Raw genomic sequence first — 8,520 nt, 5'->3', positions numbered from 1 at the left:
AGTCTGTGAGACTCTTATCTCCTTTGAACCACCAGAAAACCAGAAGTGATGCTGTGGCTCAAGGGGTACAGTGCTAGCCTTGAGCTGAGGAGCTCAGGGACAGCACCCAGACCCAGAGTTCAAGCCTTACGGTTGTCAAAAAAAAAAATCCCATATCTGTAGACATTATTTCTGCTACTGACGATTTGTAGTTATATATGATGGATTAGAAGAAAGTAAGTGCTATAAACAAATTCCCCTCTAACATCTATGTAGCCTTTTCATTCACACCCTTGATTTATTTCGAAAATGGGTCCTTCAGTTTAATACAGCTTATTGAACATCCTTCTGCACTGCCCACACTGGCAACAGAAAACAAACAGCCATCTTGGCTCGATTACATTTCTTGACACGTGGGAATTCACCGATTTGTGCTACAATAAATCCTCGGTTCTTGGTAATTCAGCAAATTGGTTTATTTAGCCTTGGCTCAGCAGGGATTCTCAGAGGGAACCATTTTCACTCGTCACAGATTCCACACTGAAATATTTTATGATTGTCTGCCCACAGCTGGAAGAATTTTGTAGCAATATGACTGAATGAACGAGGGGGGAAAAAAATGCCAGCTCAAAATGTTCTAAGTTGGTAACTCTTTAGTGAGCCAGTCTCTGGTGGCTGTCAAGAGGCTGAGATCTCAGGATCTCTGTTTAAAGCCATGCAGAAAAAGTCCTCGAGCCTCTTATCTCCAATAACTCAGGAAAAAGCAGGAAGTGGAGTTGTGACTCAAGTGGTAGAGTACCAGTCTTGAGCAAAATTAAAAGCCAAGTGAGAGCAAAAGGCCCTGAGTTCAAGCCCTAGTACTCTTAGCAGTAGGGAGAGAAAAAGATTAAAAAACACTTTTTTTTCCTTTATTTATTATTTGCTTTAATGATATACTCAGCCTTCTTTGGCTGTAGATTTCAAATCACAGCCGACAAAATATGGCATCGATTTCAGTGTCTATTAGAAGATAGGTGAAAAATTGTACATGTGTATGTATACCCACGACTCAATTATGCTTTCTCTCTCTCTCTTTTTTTTTTAATCAGTCATGGGTCTTGAACTCAGGTCCCTGAGCTCTTCAGCTCAAAGCTAGCACTCCACTACTTTGAGCCACAGCATCACTTCTGGTTTTCTGGTGGTTCAATGGAGATAAGAGTCTCACCGACTTTTGTGTTCAGGCTGGCTTTGAACTGCGATCCTCAAATCTCAGCCTCCTGAGTAGCTAAGATTAGAGGCGTGAGCTACCAGTGTCTGGCTCTCCTTAGCTTTGTGAGTGTGTGTGTGTGTGTGTGTGTGTGAATCACCCTCGAAAGGACACCAAACTTGATATTCTTGCCTATGGGTTCAGTAATTCCGTGGTTTGCCACAGCCATCCCCTTTCAGCAACCACCAACCTTTTCACTTACCTGTAACATTCATAATCCCAACCTACCTCCTACCTCTGCAATAATTGACCAAAACTCCCCTCTCTCACCTCTGTACCATTTCTCTTGGGTCACGGTCTAGTCTCCTGTGGGCGTGAGAAGGCCTCCATCTCAGAATGATCTCGATCTAAATGGGTGAAAAGAGTCTTGAGAAACCATAATAGCAGAGACAAGTCAACATATGGAGAGAAAGACTTACATTGATAGACAATTCTGAGGGTTTGGTGAACATTTCGGGACCCCATTATTTTGGGGGTCCTGGGATCATATAGACAGAACATGATGATAGAAGTTGAGTCTCTTCCGGGGTAGTTAGCAACAGAGAGAGACAGGGGATTGGGTTCCATTTGGGTCTTCAAGAACACAGAGCCAGCTGCGGGGTGCCAGGAGGCTGAGTTCTGAGGATCACAGTTCAAAACCAGCCGAGGGCAGGTAATGAGCTAGCCTTGAATGAATGAAGCTCAGGGACAGTGCCCAGGTCCCGAGGTCAAGCCCTGTAAACTAACCCCCTCCCAAAGAAAAATCCCCCAATGAACACATGCGAATAATCTAACACCCCCAAACCCACTGCCAACCCACCACTGTCCATGCTTCTCAAAAGTCAACCCTGCCTCACAGAACCAAGCTAGTACCAAAACTAGACCCACAGGAGACTTTGGAAGAACATTCTAGATCTAAATACCTTATTCTGGACATTGGAAATAATTCGAATCATAGAATAGATTTGTGTGTGTGTGTGTGTGTGTGTGTGTGTGTGTGTGTGTGTGTGTGTGTGTCTGGTTTATTTTATTTAGATTAAAAAAAAAGTTACTTCGTGTGTGTGTGTGTGTGTGTGTGTGTGTGTGTGTGTGTGTGTGTGTGTGTGTATGCTGGTCCCAGGGCTTGAACTCTGTGCCTAGCTGCTGTCCCTGAGTTTGGCAATTGGAGCCACAGCACCGCTTCTGGCTTTTTCTATGTATGTAGTACCAAGGAATCAAACCCGGGTCTTCACAAACACTAGACAAGTATTCTGCCAGTAGGCTAAACTCCCAGTCCATGGCTTCTAGTATTTCTGATCGTAAGTCAGAATCTCTTAGCCATAAAGAGTTTCTTGTCTCTTTGTCAAAGCATCTCGCTTCAGCTTTCAACAATTTGACTGACATGTCCAGATGGCAGATCAAGGCACTGTAAATTGAATTCGATCAAAAAACCCTTTTTTTTAAAACCATATATATTTTCTTCAAAAAGTCTTTCTGTCTTGCTTTCCTTTCCCTACGCCCTCTCTCATTCTCATTTTCTGAGACTCTCATTACATTTATCTTAGTATGCATACTGCCATCTCAAAACAAGAAATGAAGTTCAGAGGGGGTAGAAATGCAAGTTCTGTAACCTTGGTTGTCTTTCTATACGAGCTTGGGCCGGCTTTGAACTGTGATCTTCAGATCTCAGCCTACTGAGTAGCTAGAATGAGAGAGAAGCACGAGCATGCAGCTCTTCTACCATTTTTAACTTTGGTACCATATCAAGGTCTTACATATTCAAGACATTAAAATAGAATCCTAAAATGGAAGGAAAAAAAAAACAGATCAAGACAAATGAGCTTCAATGTGGCAACCATAGTTACAGAGGAAAAAAAAAAGGATTATTTCAGCAGTCTCATCATACACCCACTATGGGATCTAAGGACAAATGGATGATAAAAAGAAGTCATAACTGCCTTGCTGTTGAGTGTTATCGTTCTGAATGAGGAGACAGCCAATACATAATTGTGAACTAGGAGAGATGGGGCATCATTATAAACCGAACACTTTCAGAATTATGAGAAAAAGAACTTAAAGAGACCAACAAATGGGTAGTGGTGATTCTCCATCTATAATCTGTGACCTTCTTTGTAAAGATGGCTTGCATGCTTCAGATTCAAGCATGCATTACATAACCTTGTGAGTTGATGGGATTCACGAAATACTGAAATACACTTATCCACTGTCCCCCCCCCACCCCGCCCATTTCTCCATCTGTGGTAGGTGGAACGATTACTTTATAGTGGCTGCTTGATGGGTTGAGACCAAGGTGTCTTTGTGGTTATTGTGAAAGGCAGTTTCTCAGTTTCTCATACTGGGTGCACAGCCAACTTGCTTCATGAGTTCAATCAAGCCCTATCACCTTTTTGAGCTCTCAGCTTTTCAACTGCCAAATGTAGGTAGATATTCCACTTGTTTTTTTTTCTGACACTGCAAAAGGCCAGTTGGAACTTGATCCAAGTAGGGTGACATAGCCACCAATAACTGAATGGAGAGCGAGAGCGAGAGAGATAGAGAGAGGAAGAGAGAGAGAGATATTACCAGGTTTCACTGCTGTAGGAAGTGGCAGCTGGAGTTGAAAAAGAGTCCCCAAAATCTGCTTTCAATCCTGTGTCAAGATTCTTTTCTTTTTCTTTTTTTTAGCTAGGCACCAGTGGCTCACGCCTGTAATCCCAGCTGTTCAGGAAGCTGAGATCTAAGGATCACAGTTCAAAACCAGCCTAGGGAGGGAAAGTCCATGAGACTCTGATCTCCAGTGAACCACCAGAAAACCAGAACAGGGGCTGTGACTCAAAGTGAGAGTGGTAGCCTTGAATTGAAGAGCTCTGAGACAGCACCCAGGCCCAGGGTTCAAGCCCCACAACTGACCAAAAAAAAAGCAGTTGGCCTGTACTTTGTACCACATACACCCCCACCCTAATAACTTACAATGGCACAACCAGTGAAACACAGCAAACCCTCTGTTTACATGCATGACTGGAGAATTAGACAATCAACCGTGACAGGCGGTCAAAAGCACTGGAATTCAAAACACCCTAAGCATGAAATCCTGTTGAGAACCATGTCATCTCTTTTAATCATCCATTAGATTTGTTCAGAATCTAATGACAACCTTCCAAGGTCATTAGTTTGGACATTATCACTGCCATGTGACCATGGGAAATGTATTTTTTAATTAAAAATATTATTATGAGGATAATGTACAGTTCCATAATTTTTTTTTTGGACATCGGTCCTTTCCCTTTACCCTCTCCCAGGTTTTCCCTCCTGCCCCCGTTCACAAGGAAATGTATTTCAATTATGTAAATGTATTTTTATTTTATTTTAGTATTTTTTTTTGGTCAGTCATGAACTTAAACTCGGGGCCTGCGCATCGTCCCTGAGTTCTTTTGCTCAAGGCCAGCAGGGCTCTATCAACTTTGAACCACAGCACCACTTCTGGTTTTTGAGTGGTTAATTGGAGAGAAAGCGTCTCAGGAGGACTTTTCTGCCCAGGCTGGTTTTGAACCGCAATCCTCAGATCTCAGCTTCCTGAGTAGCTAGGATGTCAGGCGAGAGCCATGGTCATTCAGCTTAAATTTGTTTTTAAAGAGTTCTTTTTAGTCGACTACAAGAAGAATTTGTCATTTTATTTGTGTGTAAGAATCTTTGACCCTTCTGATTTGTGGTGAGGAATAAGAAGAAAACCTTCCAGAATCTCTGGGGTACTGACAAATGCATTATAGCCTTCAAAAGTTTTCTATTCTTATCTCCAATGAGCCACCAGAAAGTCAAAAGTGCAAGTGTGGCTTGCGTGGTAGACCACCACGCTTTAGTGAAAAAGCTCAAGGGCAGTGCTGAGGCCCTGGGTTGAAGCCCTAGTACCAGCACAGACACAGACATAGACACACACACACACACACACACACACACACACACACACACACACACACACACCCCAAAGAACCAAAGCCAGATGGAGCCTCATTTTCCACCCTGAATACTTACAGGACTTAGCGATTTACATTTACATATTTATATTTCATATTGATTTATGTATTTATTTACCAATTCTGGGGCTTGAACTCAGGGTCTGAGCACTGTCCCTGAGCTTCTTTTGCTCAAGGCTAGCACTCTACCACTTGAGCCACAGCACCACTCCAGGCTTTTTCTGTATATGTGGTACTAAGGAATCGAACCCAGGGCTTCATGCATGCTAGGCAAGCACTCTACCACTAGCCACATTCTCAACCTGTCTCTACCCACAAGTTGTATCGTTCATTTCTCACATAGTATCCAGTGAGCATTTTCACTGCCTTTGTTCACCCAGTGATATGCATTTAATAGAACAGAGCAGAAATGGCAGCGTGACTGAAGATTAAGTCATTGAAAGGAATTATGGCTTCTACCCCCTCCCCCACGATGGCTGTGTCACCAGCACATAGAAGCAGCACAAGACAATTTAAGTGACAACTAGACTAAGGCCCAAAGCCCCCCAACAGATCACTCACTCACTTTCCATGGCTTCTCAGAAACTGTGTGAGATCGGGGTTGAGATCGGGGTTGGAGGCGTGACTCAGGTGCCAACCAATAAGCAAAATCATCAGATACCAAGTTCCAGTGCCAAGAAACTGTATGTGATCATTAATATTTTGGGGCCTTAGGTTGCCGCATCAGGAAAGAATTTATTAAATGGCAATGTTAAATTTGTTAAATATGGCAATATATATTATTTTCTATTGTATATAATTTTATACAATATAGAACATGATGTATTCTATATATGTATTCTATATGCTATATAATATAGGACACTATATATTAAGTATTATATATATTAACCTCCAAAGTCGTTACAGAGAATCATCTCTCACCACTGGAGGGCAGTATTGTACAGTCACTCTTTCCAGTGCTCCCTGAAAATCAGAGCCTGGACATCTTTGTGAGTTTGTATTTTTGCCTTTTTTTTTAAAAATGCAGTTTCATTTGAATAAGCATTTCATATTTTTCACGAATATAAAATTAGAATAAAAGACTCGTCCCAATATTCCATTCAGATGGGTTGAGCAGATTGGCTATCGTGACATTTAAAACAAGACATGTATTCAATTGCTTTGATTTTTGATAGCTTAAAAAAACTCATAGTGAAATGACAGATGCTTTTTAAAAAAGGTATCCTTTTCTTTCTTTTTTGAGCTTGAATGCTGTCCCTGAATGTTTCTGCTCAAGGTTAGCGAAGCGACCTACCCCTTGAACCACAGCTCCATTTTAGGGTTTTTTGTTTTTGTTTGTTTGTTTTTTATGGTTCATCGGAGATAAGAGTCTGACAGACTTTCCTGCCCAGGTTGGCTTCGAACCACCATTCTCAGAGCTTAACTTCCTGAGTAGCTAGTAAGATTGCAGGTATGAGCCACCAGTGCCAGTTGAATCTTCCAATTTGTACTGTTTGTATTAACATTGAATAAAAGTATATCTAACAGAACTTTAAGTTTGCTTTGGTAAGTTGTGTTCAACAGTGACTGTAAATTGCGTAACTTCAACAAATATCAGCCAGCTCTCCATTCATCTCCTTCGTTGAAGTGCAAGTTAAAAGGTTAGCTTTACAACTACTCAATAGTCTGGTTAGTTAAGTGTGTGTGTGTGTGTGTGTGTGTGTGTGTGTGTGTGTGTCAGGACTGGGGCTTGAACTCAGGGCCTGTGGCCTGTGCACTGTCCTTGGGTTTTCTCCAGGCTAGCACCCTACCACTTGAGCCACAGCACCACTTCCAACTTTTTCTACGTATGTGGTACTGAGGAATCGAACCCAGGTCTTCGTGCATGCTAGGGGAGCACTCTACCAACAGGCCACACTCCCGGCCCTCTTAGCTTTTTCACTCCAGGCTGGTATTCCTGCCTGTATGGGCTTCAAACGTCAATCCTTCTAATTCAGCCTCCTGAGCAGTTAGGTTGACAGATGTCAGCCGCCAGCACCTTTTATTTTTATGTATTATTTGCTGCCTTCCCAAGGCTTGAAATTTGACATGAATTCCTGCACCACCATTGCAGTCATTTGGGAAGAGTTTAGGGTAGCAGTCAAATCTGGTATATAAATGGAGCCATGCTTCTTGAAGATGCCGGAGAAGATCCAGGCAAATTTGTTAAGTCGGAGCTCTGGTGGGGAACCCATGGCACAGGCCACTGTTTCCATTTGAGCAGAACTTTGTTTTGTTTTAACAGACTATTCACAATGGGGTGCGGCAAGTAGAGGGAGGGCATTGGAGAAGACTACTTTTGCAGAGTCACTCTTATTTCAAGCCTAAGGGTCAGTGGGGACAGTGGGCCCCGTGGCAGTGGTGGTTGCCCATTTTTGTGGTTTCCGTGGCCAACTCATTGTGACTCAGCACACAGAAAGCCAGGGAACAAATACTTTGATTTCCCTCCAACCTCTCACCAGGGCCAGAAGATGAGGAAGGCCAATTGTAGAGACCACAGAGGCCAGCTGGGAGGCTAAGCAGGGGAGGAGGAGGGGGACAGTGGTGAACCCCGTAACCAGCATAGGTGATTCAGCTCATGTTTGGCCAACACTGTATATCATGTCCATATGATATATGTCATATAGATGCATGGTGCAGGAATATACAGCATATGAGTATATAGCATATGATACCCATGATATGTATTACATATGTACCTATCATATGATATGTCATTGATATATTTATCACACAATACGTATCCTGTATATGCATCATAGACTATATCATCGGTAGATACCACGGGTTAGGTATCATATATGTCGTGGTAGATCACACCATATGTATCATAGATAGCAAATATCACTGTGTACATCCTACAACATGGATCACCTATATATCAGTGATAGATAATTAAAACACCCCGTAAAAGTGACCAGGAACTCGAGTCTGGGTCTTGAGGACGATGGACACAGAAGGACTTGAAGCCGGACAGGGCTGTCTGGGTTCAGAGAGCCAGCCAGGCCCCATACACCTGCTCTGAGTGACAGCCCCGCTAGGCCCGCCCCTCTCCTTCCGGCCCCGCCCCTCTCCTTCCCGTCCAGCCAGGCCGCGACCCTTCCCGCAAGGCCCCGCCCACTCCCCCCCAAGGCCCCGCCCCACGTTCTCAGGCCGCCGCCCAGTTAGACCCGCCTTCCTGGTTTTGTGTGCTCTTCCCCTCCCTCCGGACTTGTCCCGCCTCCGCCCCGTAAGACAGACCAATCAGAGCTCGCCATCCCCACCGTAGTCCCGAGGCCCCGCCCCCGGCCGTGCGTAGCCGCCGCGCCCCGCCCCGCCCACACCGCGCGCGTGCGCGCCACGCCC

Source organism: Megascapheus bottae, chromosome 32 (genome assembly GCF_031878675.1).
Source record: "Megascapheus bottae isolate mThoBot1 chromosome 32, mThoBot2.hap1, whole genome shotgun sequence".
Lineage (NCBI taxonomy): Eukaryota > Metazoa > Chordata > Mammalia > Rodentia > Geomyidae > Megascapheus > Megascapheus bottae.
This window is presented reverse-complemented; position numbering follows the sequence as displayed.